General features: G+C 41.4%; 1 protein-coding gene across 1 annotated transcript in view; it reads right to left on the reverse strand.

Annotated features, from left to right (window-relative positions):
• LOC145415452 (fat-like cadherin-related tumor suppressor homolog) overlaps nucleotides 1–11,352 on the reverse strand; it is a 693,356-nt gene that overhangs the window by 232,664 nt on the left and 449,340 nt on the right. The window lies entirely within an intron of this gene.

Consider the following 11,352-nt stretch of genomic DNA (forward strand, 5'->3'; position numbering starts at 1 on the left):
CCATTTGGCTTGTCACTCAGTGTAGAGTCACCCACAGGCTGAAGGAAGTGGAAAGAATGAAGGAAAGAAAGGCAGAAGAGGGAGTGTAAAGTCACCTGTAGGCAGAAGGACATGGAAAGAATAAAGGAAAGAAAGACAGAAGAGAATGGTTAATAATAATAATAATAATAATAATAAAATCTATCTATCTATCTATTGCCAGACGCCTCAATCCCGTTTGGGGTGGCCACACACAAATCGCCTCCAAGTCGCCCTGTCCCCCGCCATTTCACTGCCCAGCTCCCAACTCACACCCCCCTCTCTCATATATAATATATAACAATAATAATAATAATCTATCTATCTATATATTGCCAGACGCCATAATCCCGTAAGGGATGGCCACTTGACTCTGAGTTACTTGTTTTACGGGGAGGGGAACTAACCCTCCACCAATCCACTTGTTGACACGTAGGGAGCATGTATGGTTTGGTTATATTGTTACCACCCAGTGTTGTAAATGGTTTCTTGGCTTACAGGAAACCATTTGGCTTGTCACTCAATGTAAAGCCACCTGTAAAGGAAAGAAAAGCAATAAGAAGTGACAGGAATGATGGGAGATAAAGGAAGAGAGGAGGGCAGGCACAGAAAAAGAATGATAATGGCTAAGGAAGAAGTAGGCAGCACTACATCAAGTGAGTGGATGATGGTCGCTACCACCTACCATGTAATAATACAGTAATAATAATAATAATAATAATAATAATAATACTGAAGTCTAGTAATTTTATTCCTCATAAGTGTCAGTTCTTCCATTAAGGAATTCACTAGTACTTGACACACTTTCAACACTCTTACAGTAAAAAAAAATATATTATCGCAATTTAAAATTGCTAGAAACCATGCAAAAGCTGTAATAAATGACACTAAATCAAACTTTCTTCAAAATCAAGCACCAAAACTACTTGACAATCTTAATCACAACAGAATATTCTGGTCAACTTTCAATTCTTTCAGTAATAACTTTAACAAGCCATCGCCCACTCCCTCACTAAAATCTTCAGATGATAACATTACAAATGACCCGTGTGGTAACACAAGTATCCTTGCCAGTACATCTGCCAAAAATTCTACCACAGAGGAAGTCATCCAGAACGTCCCAGTACTAGAACTTGACTCGCCTGACTAGATGGGTATCAGCCAGAACGTCCCAGTACTAGAACTTGACCCGCCTGACTAGATGGGTATAATTCATCCAAGACATTTTACCAACCAACAAAGCTCCAGGCCCAGATGGAATTCCTCCAATTGTTTTGAAAAAGTGATCCCCCAAACTTGCCTCTGTTCTAGCTAAAGTAATCAGACTATGCACACATACATCTTCATTTCCTAAATCTTGGAAAGAAGCCAATATCCACCCAATTCCAAAGAAAGGAAGTTTGTCTGACCCCTCTGATTACAGACCAACAGCTATCATGTCTTCTCTTGGTAAATTATTTGAAATTGTAATTAATAGGCACACAGTTAAACACCTTGAATCCAACAACTTAATTAGTGACAGACAATACTGTATGGTTTTTGTAACAAAATATCCAACACTGATATACTCAATCTCCTGACTCATACCATCCATCAATCAATTGACCAAAATGGAGAAACTCATCCAGTAGCCCTTGATATTTCTAAACCTTTTGACAGAGTGTGGTACCATTCCCTGCTATCCAAACTCCCTTGCAATGGACTAAAGTCTTTTGTTCTTCTGCTTTCCTTATATCTCAGTGACAGAAAAATAGGAGTAAAAGAAGATGATGTACATTCCAATTCCAACTCAATTAATGCAAGCGTGCCTCAAGGATCAGTTCTGGTGTCAACCCTATTCATCAATATCATCTAGACCTCCTTTCCCACCCTAGGGCAGGGTAAGCAGTAGCAATGTCCAGACAGCCCAAATTTGCCTAATCCAGTGGGCCATGTGTCCATTCACTCACCATTCAAGCCCCGGGAATCCTGGCTCTAGCTGATACGCCAAAAATATTTACTACTTCCTGTAGCTTCACATAAACGTATCAGACAGTCAATTCCGACACCGTCACATTAAAAAGGGGTGCCAAATCCCTGATCGTGCGCTTCTCCTCACAATATTCATCTCACCAGCTCGATCTCGTCAGTCTCCCAGCCTCACCGACAACCAAACCTCTCTCTTCCTCACACACTCATCCACTATATCTCTCCACCTTTTCCTTGGTCTACCTCGCCTCCTACCTCCTTCAAATTCACTCAGATATACCTTTTTCACCACTCTATTGTTAGCCATTCTCTCCACATGACCATACCATCTTAGCACACTCTCTTCGATTCTGGTGTCCAAAGCCTTCCTCACACTACATCTCACATGAATCACATTATTTCATATCCTATCCACTCTTTGTACTCCAAATACATTCTTCAGCAGTCCCATCTCCACTGCTTTTACTCATGACATTTCATTTTCATACCACACCATAGTCTCCCATCCATATGTTAAAGTTGGCACTAACACTCCTCCATATTAGCCTAATGCAGCTGCAACACTCATGCCTCTGTTTCTTATCAAGGCCTTCATTGCATCAGCTACTTTCCTTCCTTGTGTCACTCTACTTTCCACTTCTTTTGCATATTTTCATCTCTTTGCTACCACTGTATCCAGGTATTTGAACTCTCTCACCAATTCCAGTCTCTCTCCATTCACTGTAACATCACACTGGGGGGTCACCTCTCTCAATAACCACCACTTTACTCACTTTACTCTTTTTTAAATTTATTCTCAACGCACAATGCTCACAGACATCAGCAAAACTCTGGAATAGCCTACCAAGTTCTTGTCCAGTATTTGCAAGTAGTACTACATCATCGGCATACAATAAATTTGAGATATTCCATTCATCACCATTCATTACCAGCACCATCCCCCTCTCCATTACTCACGTTTTTACTTCTCTCATCACGCCATCGATATATATATACTGAACAATCAAGGGGATATCACACAACCTCGTCAAACACCAACACCGATCGTGAACCATTCACTTAGATGCCCATTAATCCTTACACATGCATCACTACCATCATAAAAACTCTTGACAGTACCTAACAGCTTACCATCTTCACCAAACATGTGCAAAACCTTCCACAATCCTGTTCTGTCTACTTCGTTGTATGCTTTTTCCAGATCCATGAATGCTATAATCACCTTATAGTCCATCTCACAAGCATTCTCCACTATCTGTCTCACTGCAAATATTTGATCCACACATCTTCTGCCACTCCTAAAGCCACCCTGTTCATCACTCACTAGGACTTCTGATATCTTTCTTACTTTCTCTGTAATAATTCTTCGATATACCTTCCCTGCCACACTCAATAAATTTATGCCACGATAACTCTTGCACATGCTTCACTCACCATTATTTTTGTACAGGGGTACAATCACAGCCTATTTCTACTCTGCTGGCACAGTTTCACTCATCCATCCCTTCTTAAATATCTCCAACAAGCACTTCATTCTACTCTCTCCACTACACTTAGTCATCTCTGCATACACCTCATCAACCCCAGCTGCTTTCCCATTTTTCAGCTGCTGCACAGCACTCTTCACCTGTGTGAGTATCACGTTTCCTGGCACTTCATTCCTTCTCAGCACACTCCCAAAACCAATCATGTTTACAGTGGCTCTGCTCTCTCTGTTCCCATTCATCAGGCTTTCAAAATATTCTTTCCATCTGGTCCTTACTTCATCCCCATGGGTTAATAATTTACCACCTACATCATTCACACCATTACATTTCTTTCTGCTTTCACTTCATTTCTGCACCTCTTTCCAGAATAACTTCCTATTTTCAGAGTAGTTTGCATTCATTTTCCTTCCTAAATCATCCTTTACCTCCTCCTTTTTCCTCTTTACTAGTCTCTTTACGTGCTTCTTGCTCTCAATATATTCAGTTCTTATTTCAGCTGAACCTCTGTCCTGCAACCACTGTAGCCACTTCTTCCTCTTTTCCACCACTGCTCTCTTAACTTTTCATCCCACCATGCTGTACCTTTCTCTGTTGTTACTCTTGCCACATCATACACTGCTATAACATTTCTAATTAAGCAATCCCTATATGCATTCCCCAGGATGTCCAGATCCACTTTATTCCAATTCACTGATTCTAACTCCTCCCCTAGTTTGGTCCTGTAATCATCTGCCAATTCTTTGATTCTCCACTTCTCAACTTTCAGTCTTTCTCCCTGACTGCTCCTCTCTCTCCTGGCCCACCTCACTCCTCTAAGCTTGATCTTGCATACCACAATTTTATGATCTGACAGACCTCCACATCATCCTCTCACGGTCCTCGTATCAGCCACCATTCCCAGCATCGACCTCTCTACGAGCACGTAATTAATCAGACTCCTTTCAACATGATCCCCATTCCCTCCATACCATGCATATTTATGTGCATCTTTGTGTTTGAAATACGAGTTACAAATGCACAACCTCCTTTCCTGACACATATCCTTCAGTCGCTTCTCATTATCATTTTCTCCTTGTACTCCATTACAATCCATTATGTTATCCTCAAGACCAGTGCCTACTCTCCCATTCATACTGCTTGTTACAATCACTTTATAACTCCTGAGCATTTCTCCCACTACTTCATCCAGCTCATTCCAAAACCTGTCTTTCTCACTCCTGGCTTCACACGGTGCATATGCTACAATCACCGCCACTTTCACCATCTCAAACTTGAACTTTACCTCAGGCTGACACATTTGTAATCTCTCATTCCACTCTACCATACCTCATTCATCAACAGTTCAACTCCTTCCTTGCATCTTCCTTGCCCATTCATGACTGATCTTACACATTTCACATCATCCCACTCCTCCACTTCACACCCTTTCATCTTTGTTTCACACAACGCCATCATGGCATATCTTGCACTCATGAACACATTCACCACTTCCACCCTCTTGCTCTCCTCATTCACACCTCTCACATGGCATGTGAATCTACCCTTTTGGTTGGGGTCCTGGGCAGGTATTGGGCCCTCTGAGGCTCTCCAAAACAACTTCCAGGCCTATTCATAGTTCATATTAATGATCTCTTATCTTTCACCAAAATATGCACATGACTCAACACTTCACGGTTCATTCACTCTCAAACACCCATTTACAAAGTTTAATATCTCCTACTCCCAACTCAGTACAGCCATCTACATATATCAAGACTTTTCTAAAATCAATAAATGGGGACAAAATAACCTTGCCTCATATAATGCTAGTATTGTAAAACCAAATACTGAATATACAATTTACTAATGGATATTACCAGATTCATATATTACCTTCAATGCTACTAATATTCCCATCTCCAAGAGTATTGAAATTCTCAGTGTTTCACTTAAAAATGTCCTCAGCTAGACCTCTCATGCCAGAGCACTTGCTAAAACAGCCTCAAAGAAACTTGGATTATTGTACAGAGTTCATAACTTCTTGACTGATAAGCAGTTAGCTATAATTCAAAAGAGTCATGCGCAGTCTCAGCTAGAATATTGCTCACCTTGGTGGAATGGACGTGGAGAGGCTGTACTAAAACAACTAGAAAAAATTTAGAACAAAGCTACTGAAATTAGAATAACCCTCCTATTATGAATAAACTAACTCCCTGACAAGTAAGAAGGAATGTTGCTTCCCTTGCATTATTTTACATACTTTTATGGCAAATGCTCAGACGAAGTTGCGTCCATTGTGCCACCTCTCCATGCCTTCCCTCGTGCTAAATGGGCATCTGGTAGCACTCATGACTGGAATGTCACACAGTCATATTGCAGAACTTCTGCTCATCAGAATTCTTTTATTCTCCAAACTGCACATCTCTGGAACTCACTTCCCCGGAGTTGCTTCCCCCCAAACTTCAACCTACAGCTGTTCAAGTCCAACTGTTACAAATTTTTCTATGAATGAAGGATGTCAGTACTGTAATCTGGTGTATGGATTATTTTTTTTTCATTTGTTTTTCCTTCTTCTGTTCTGTTAATATATTTATATACTGTATCTATCTATCTATCTATCTATCTATATATATACAGTGGTGGATGGGGATGCCCATCATCCACTCACTCAGTGTAGAGATGCCATACATGATCTCTACACTGAGTGACAAGCCAAATGGTTTCCTGTACCCAGGAAACCTTTTACATCACTGGGTGGTAACCACATAACTGGGGTTTCTGGTAGGAGTAAGTGCCCCCAGATTCCCCTATCCAAAATCACTTAATCATGGCAGTTGTTTCAGAGAGCCTCAGAGGGCCCAATACCTGCCCAGGGCCACAACCAAATGGGAAGACTCACATGGCCATGTGGAATGTGAGAGGTGTGAATGAGGAAAGCAAGAGGGTGGAAGTGGTGAATGTGTTTAAGAGTGCAAGATATGCTGTAATGGCACTGTCTGAAACGAAGATGAAAGGATGTGAAGTGGAGGAGGGGGAGGGTGTGAAATGTGTAAGATTGGGCATCAATGGGCAAGGAAGATACAAGGAGTTGCACTGTTGATGAATGAAGTGTGGCAGAGAGGAATGAGAGATTACAAATGTGTCAGCTCGAGGTGTATGCACGTCAAGTTCAAGTTTGAGAAGGTGAAAGTGGCAGTGATTGTGGAGTATGCACCGTGTGAGGACAGGAGAAAGAGAGAGAGTAAGACAGGTTTTGGGATGAGCTGGGTGAAATAGTGGGAGAAATGACCAGGAGCTATAAAGTAATTGTAATGAGCGATATGAATGGAAGAGCAGGCACTTGTCCTGAGGATGACATAATGGGTTGTTATGGCGTGCAGGAGAGAATGATAATGGGAAGAGACTACAGAATATGTGTCAGGAAAGGAAGTTGCGCATTTGTAACTCGTATTTCAAACACAGAGATGCACATAAATGTACATGGCATAGAGGGAACAGGAATCGTGTTGAAAGAAGCCTGATTGACTATGTGCTCATAGAGAGGTTGATGATGGGAATGGTGGTTGATACGAGGGCCGTGAGAGGACACTGTGCAGGTCTGTCAGATCATATGACTCGTATGCAAGATCAAGCTGAGAAGAGTGAGGTGGATCAGGAGAGAGGGAAGCAGTCAGGGAGAAAGACTGAAAGTTGCGAAGCTGAGGATCAAAGAAATGGCAGATGATTACAGGACCAAAGTAGAGGAGGAGTTAGAATCAGTGAACTGGAATGAAATGGATCTGGACAGCCTGTGGAATGCATATAGGGACTGCTTAGTTAGGAATGCTAAAGCGGTGTGTGGTGTGGCAAAAGCAACAACAAAGAAGAAAGGTACAGCATGGTGGGATGAGGAGGTTAAGAGAGCGGTTGAGGAAAAGAGGAAGAAGCGGCTAAAGTGGTTACAGGACAGGAGTTCAGTTGAAATAAGAACTGAATATACTGAGCGCAAGAAGCAATTAAAGAGACTAGTGAAATGGAAAAAGAAGGAGGTAAATGATGATCTAGGAAGAAAAATGAATGCGAACTACTCAGAAAATAGGAAGTTATTCTGGAAAGAGGTGTGGAAATGTGTAAGTGAAGATGGAAAGAAATGTGATGGTGTGAAGGATGTAAGTGGTATATTATTAACCCATGGGGATGAAGTAAGGATCAGATGGAAAGAATATTTTGAAACCCTGATGAATGGGAACAGAGAGAGCAGAACCACTGTAAATATGATTGGTTTGGGGGGTGTGCAGAGAAGGAATGCACTGCCAGGAAACATGCCACTCGCACAGGTGAAGAGTGCTGTGAAGCGGCTGAAAAATGGGAAAGCAGCTGGGGTTGATGAGGTGTATGCAGAGTTGCTTAAGTGTAGTGGAAAGAGTGGAATGAGGTGCTTGTTGGAGATATGTAAGAAGACATGGATGAGCGAAACTGCCTTCAGATTGGAAAAAGGCTGCGATTGTACCCCTGTACAAAAATAAAGGCGAGCAAAGTGATTGCAAGAAATATCATGGCATAAGTTTATTCAGTGTGGTAGGAAGGTCTGTGGAAGAATTATTACGGAGAAAGTAAAACAGAACTCAGAAGTCCTAGTGAGTGAGGAACAGGGTGGCTTTGGGAGTTGCATAGGATGTGTGGATCAAATATCTGCTGTAAGACAGATAGCAGAGAAGGCTCGTGAGAAGGACCATAAGGTGTTTATGGCATTCATGGATCTAGAAAAAGCATACGAAGTGGACAGAGAGGGATTGTGGAAAGTTTTGCACGTGTATGGTGTAGATGGTAAGCTGCTAGGTACTGTCAAGAGTTTTTATGATGGTAGTGAGGCATGTGTAAGGGTAAATGGGCATCTATGTGAATGGTTCACGATCAGTGTGGGCGTTCAATAAGGTTGTGTTCCATGGTTGTTCAATATATATATGGATGGGGTGATGACAGAATTAAAAACACGAGTAATGGAGAGATGGATGGCATTGGTAATAAATGGTGATGGATGGAATATCTCAAATTTGTTGTATGCTGATGAAGCAGTACTGCTTGCAAATACTGGAGAGGAACTTGGCAGGCTAGTTCAGAGTTTTGCTGATGTCTGTGAGCATCGTGCCTTAAGAGTAAATGTAGAAAAGAGTAAAATGATGTTTATTAAGAGAGAAGGTGACTCCCAGTGTGATATTACACTGAATGAAGAGAGACTGGAATTGATGAGAGAGTTCAAGTACCTGGGCACAGTGATGGAAAAGAGAGGAAAATGTGCAAAAGAAGTTGAAAGTAGAGTGACACGAGGAATAATGGTAGCTGGTGCAATGAAGGCCTTGATAAGAAACAGAGGCTTGAGTGTTGGAGCTGCATGAGGCTTACATGAAGGAGTATTAGTGCCAACTTTAACCTATGGATGTGAGACTATGGTCAGTGCCGCTTCTAGCCTTTTGGAGGCCCTACGCGAAATGCTGTTTAGGGGCCCCTATTTTGCGAAACTATGGTGGGGGGATTCCAAACCCACTAAGGTGGTCCGGGGGCATGCCTTTAACATTTAAATGCATCAATCTGGTGCACTTTAAGGAGAAAACAGACTAGATCCGCAAAAAATCTTAACATCTTTTTTTCTCTCAAATTCAAATCATGTTACCATCACTCCTTAGTCCTCACTGACTTATGGCTGACACTACTATTGTTGCCAGATAGTGTGGAAGTAATAGGAGATGCCGCACTAAGGCCAAACCAAGGCACAGATACTACATACCACCAGCATTTTTAATTTCCGATTTTATTTTGAGGGCAATACAGAATGCTCACATTAGGGTATTTATTTTCATAAAAATATTGTGCACAAATTTTTCTCATTCATTTAGGGTGAGTCCCATGCCTAATAATGAGGTCACAAAATACTTTGTGACGTTGCTCTAATGTTCTGCGGTGTTGGCTATATACGTCAAAGGATGAAGATTTATCGGTTTTACACATATGTACTAATATTTCTTCATTTATACTTTTATTCAAATACTCCCAGTGGTCACCAGCAAAGGTGACTGTTACTCTGGTGAATCTGTTGAGTTTTATCGTGTTAAACTGGGAACAACATCTCATTGCTCATCATCACTTTCCTTGAGATGGCCAATAAAGGACGCCATATTGAGTAGGATCGAACTGCCGACCTTTCATCCCTCAGCCCACGCCTCTAACCACCAGACCACTGGCCCCCAAGAAAAAGCGAGGAATTGATCTTGTGTAATCCTTCCTTCCAGTTCATCTATCTCTAATGTCAGTGGTCACATTTTCCTGGAGGAGGTAATGCATCTGGTACCATACTATTATATCTCTATATATCGGACTTCAATAGACCGGAATTGGCTTTTATAGAAATCGAGGAGCTACCGGACTAAATTCTTATATATTGGAAAAAGTCTAATTAAATCAGAAGCAGTCTGGACTGCCTGGCCATTTCAGCTATGTTCACCACAATAAGATGTGCATGTGAAGGGGTGGAAGCCTGGTGTACAGGTGGGGTGAGGCACTACAGCCATATGTGGGCCAGAAGCGTTCAAGTCTAGGGGGTGGTTTTGCTGTCATTTCATTGACAAAAAGTACACCACCATCAGCTGGGAGATGGAAGAAGTTAGCTGTATTGTCTTCACCTGATGGGACTAGAACAATGGAACAACTTCAGTGCTGTCGTGGTTCCATGCTGTTCAGTGACCCTTAGTTTTGAGGTGGCTTTACATTGAGAGACAAGCCAAATGGTTTCCTGTGAGCCAGGAAACCATTTGCAGAGCTGGGTGGTAACCATATAACCAAACCATACATGCTCCCTACGTGTCAAGTGGGTTGGTGGAGGGTTAGTGCCCCCCTCTGTAAAACAAATAACTCAGAGTCAAATGGCCACCCCATACAGGATTATGGCATCTGGCAATAGATAGATAGATAGATAGTTTCACCAGACAGTTGCTGCCTGCGGTGCGACATGCTCAACAAGTACCCACTTTCCATCTCACTTCTCTCTTGCACCTCTCTTCCCACACTTTTCTTCTTATTGGTCCTTTCTTGGCAGATAGGAATTTGGCCCAGCCTCTAACATATCTTGCACCCTTTTTTCTTGTTATCTTCTTGAGTCCAATTTGCAGTCAGCCATGGCACATACAAAGTTAGTCATATTGAATGTTTACAAAGTCTGTTGACAAATGTCCGTACGCCAGGCACCTTGGAGGTCTGGAGCCGAGACCACTTTCTCCATCTTTGTACAGCAGACAAATCTGCTTATTTGACTTGGCAGCAATATCCATGACTTTACAATGGTGTGAGTTCACATAAAGAAGAATACACTATAGCCCCTTAGTCGTACTGATCATTATTTACCATATACGTGACGGATTTTAGCAATGGTTATAATGTTTGGTATTGATGAAATATAAGCAGCTGTATGCATATTATCTGTAAATAATAGTGCTTTAGACATATATTAAGTATTATTTACTTCTCAGATAGAGAAAAGTTTCTGCATATATGAGTTGAGAGATGAATCATAGATTCTTTGCCGAGTTTGTACTTTTGCACCTGCGATCTCTGTCCATTGGAACTGCAGTCTCTTTGAAGAAACTCTTATTTTTTCTTTTAATACCTTTGCTGGTGACCACTGGGAGTATTTGAATAAAAGTACGAATCAAGAAATATTCGTACATACTGTATGTGTAAAACCGATAAATCTTCATCCTTTGACATATACAGCCAACACCACAGAGCATGAGAACATCACAAAGTATTTTGTAACTTCATTAATAAGCACGGGACTCACATTAAATGAATGAGAAAAATTTGTACATAATATTTTTATGAAAAAAAAAAAAAGTGAGCATTCTGCATTGCCCTCAAAATAAAATCGAAA

This window comes from Coenobita brevimanus, chromosome 102 (assembly GCF_032717465.1).
Source record: "Coenobita brevimanus isolate Jiangsu-jjx chromosome 102, ASM3271746v2, whole genome shotgun sequence".
Taxonomy (NCBI): domain Eukaryota; kingdom Metazoa; phylum Arthropoda; class Malacostraca; order Decapoda; family Coenobitidae; genus Coenobita; species Coenobita brevimanus.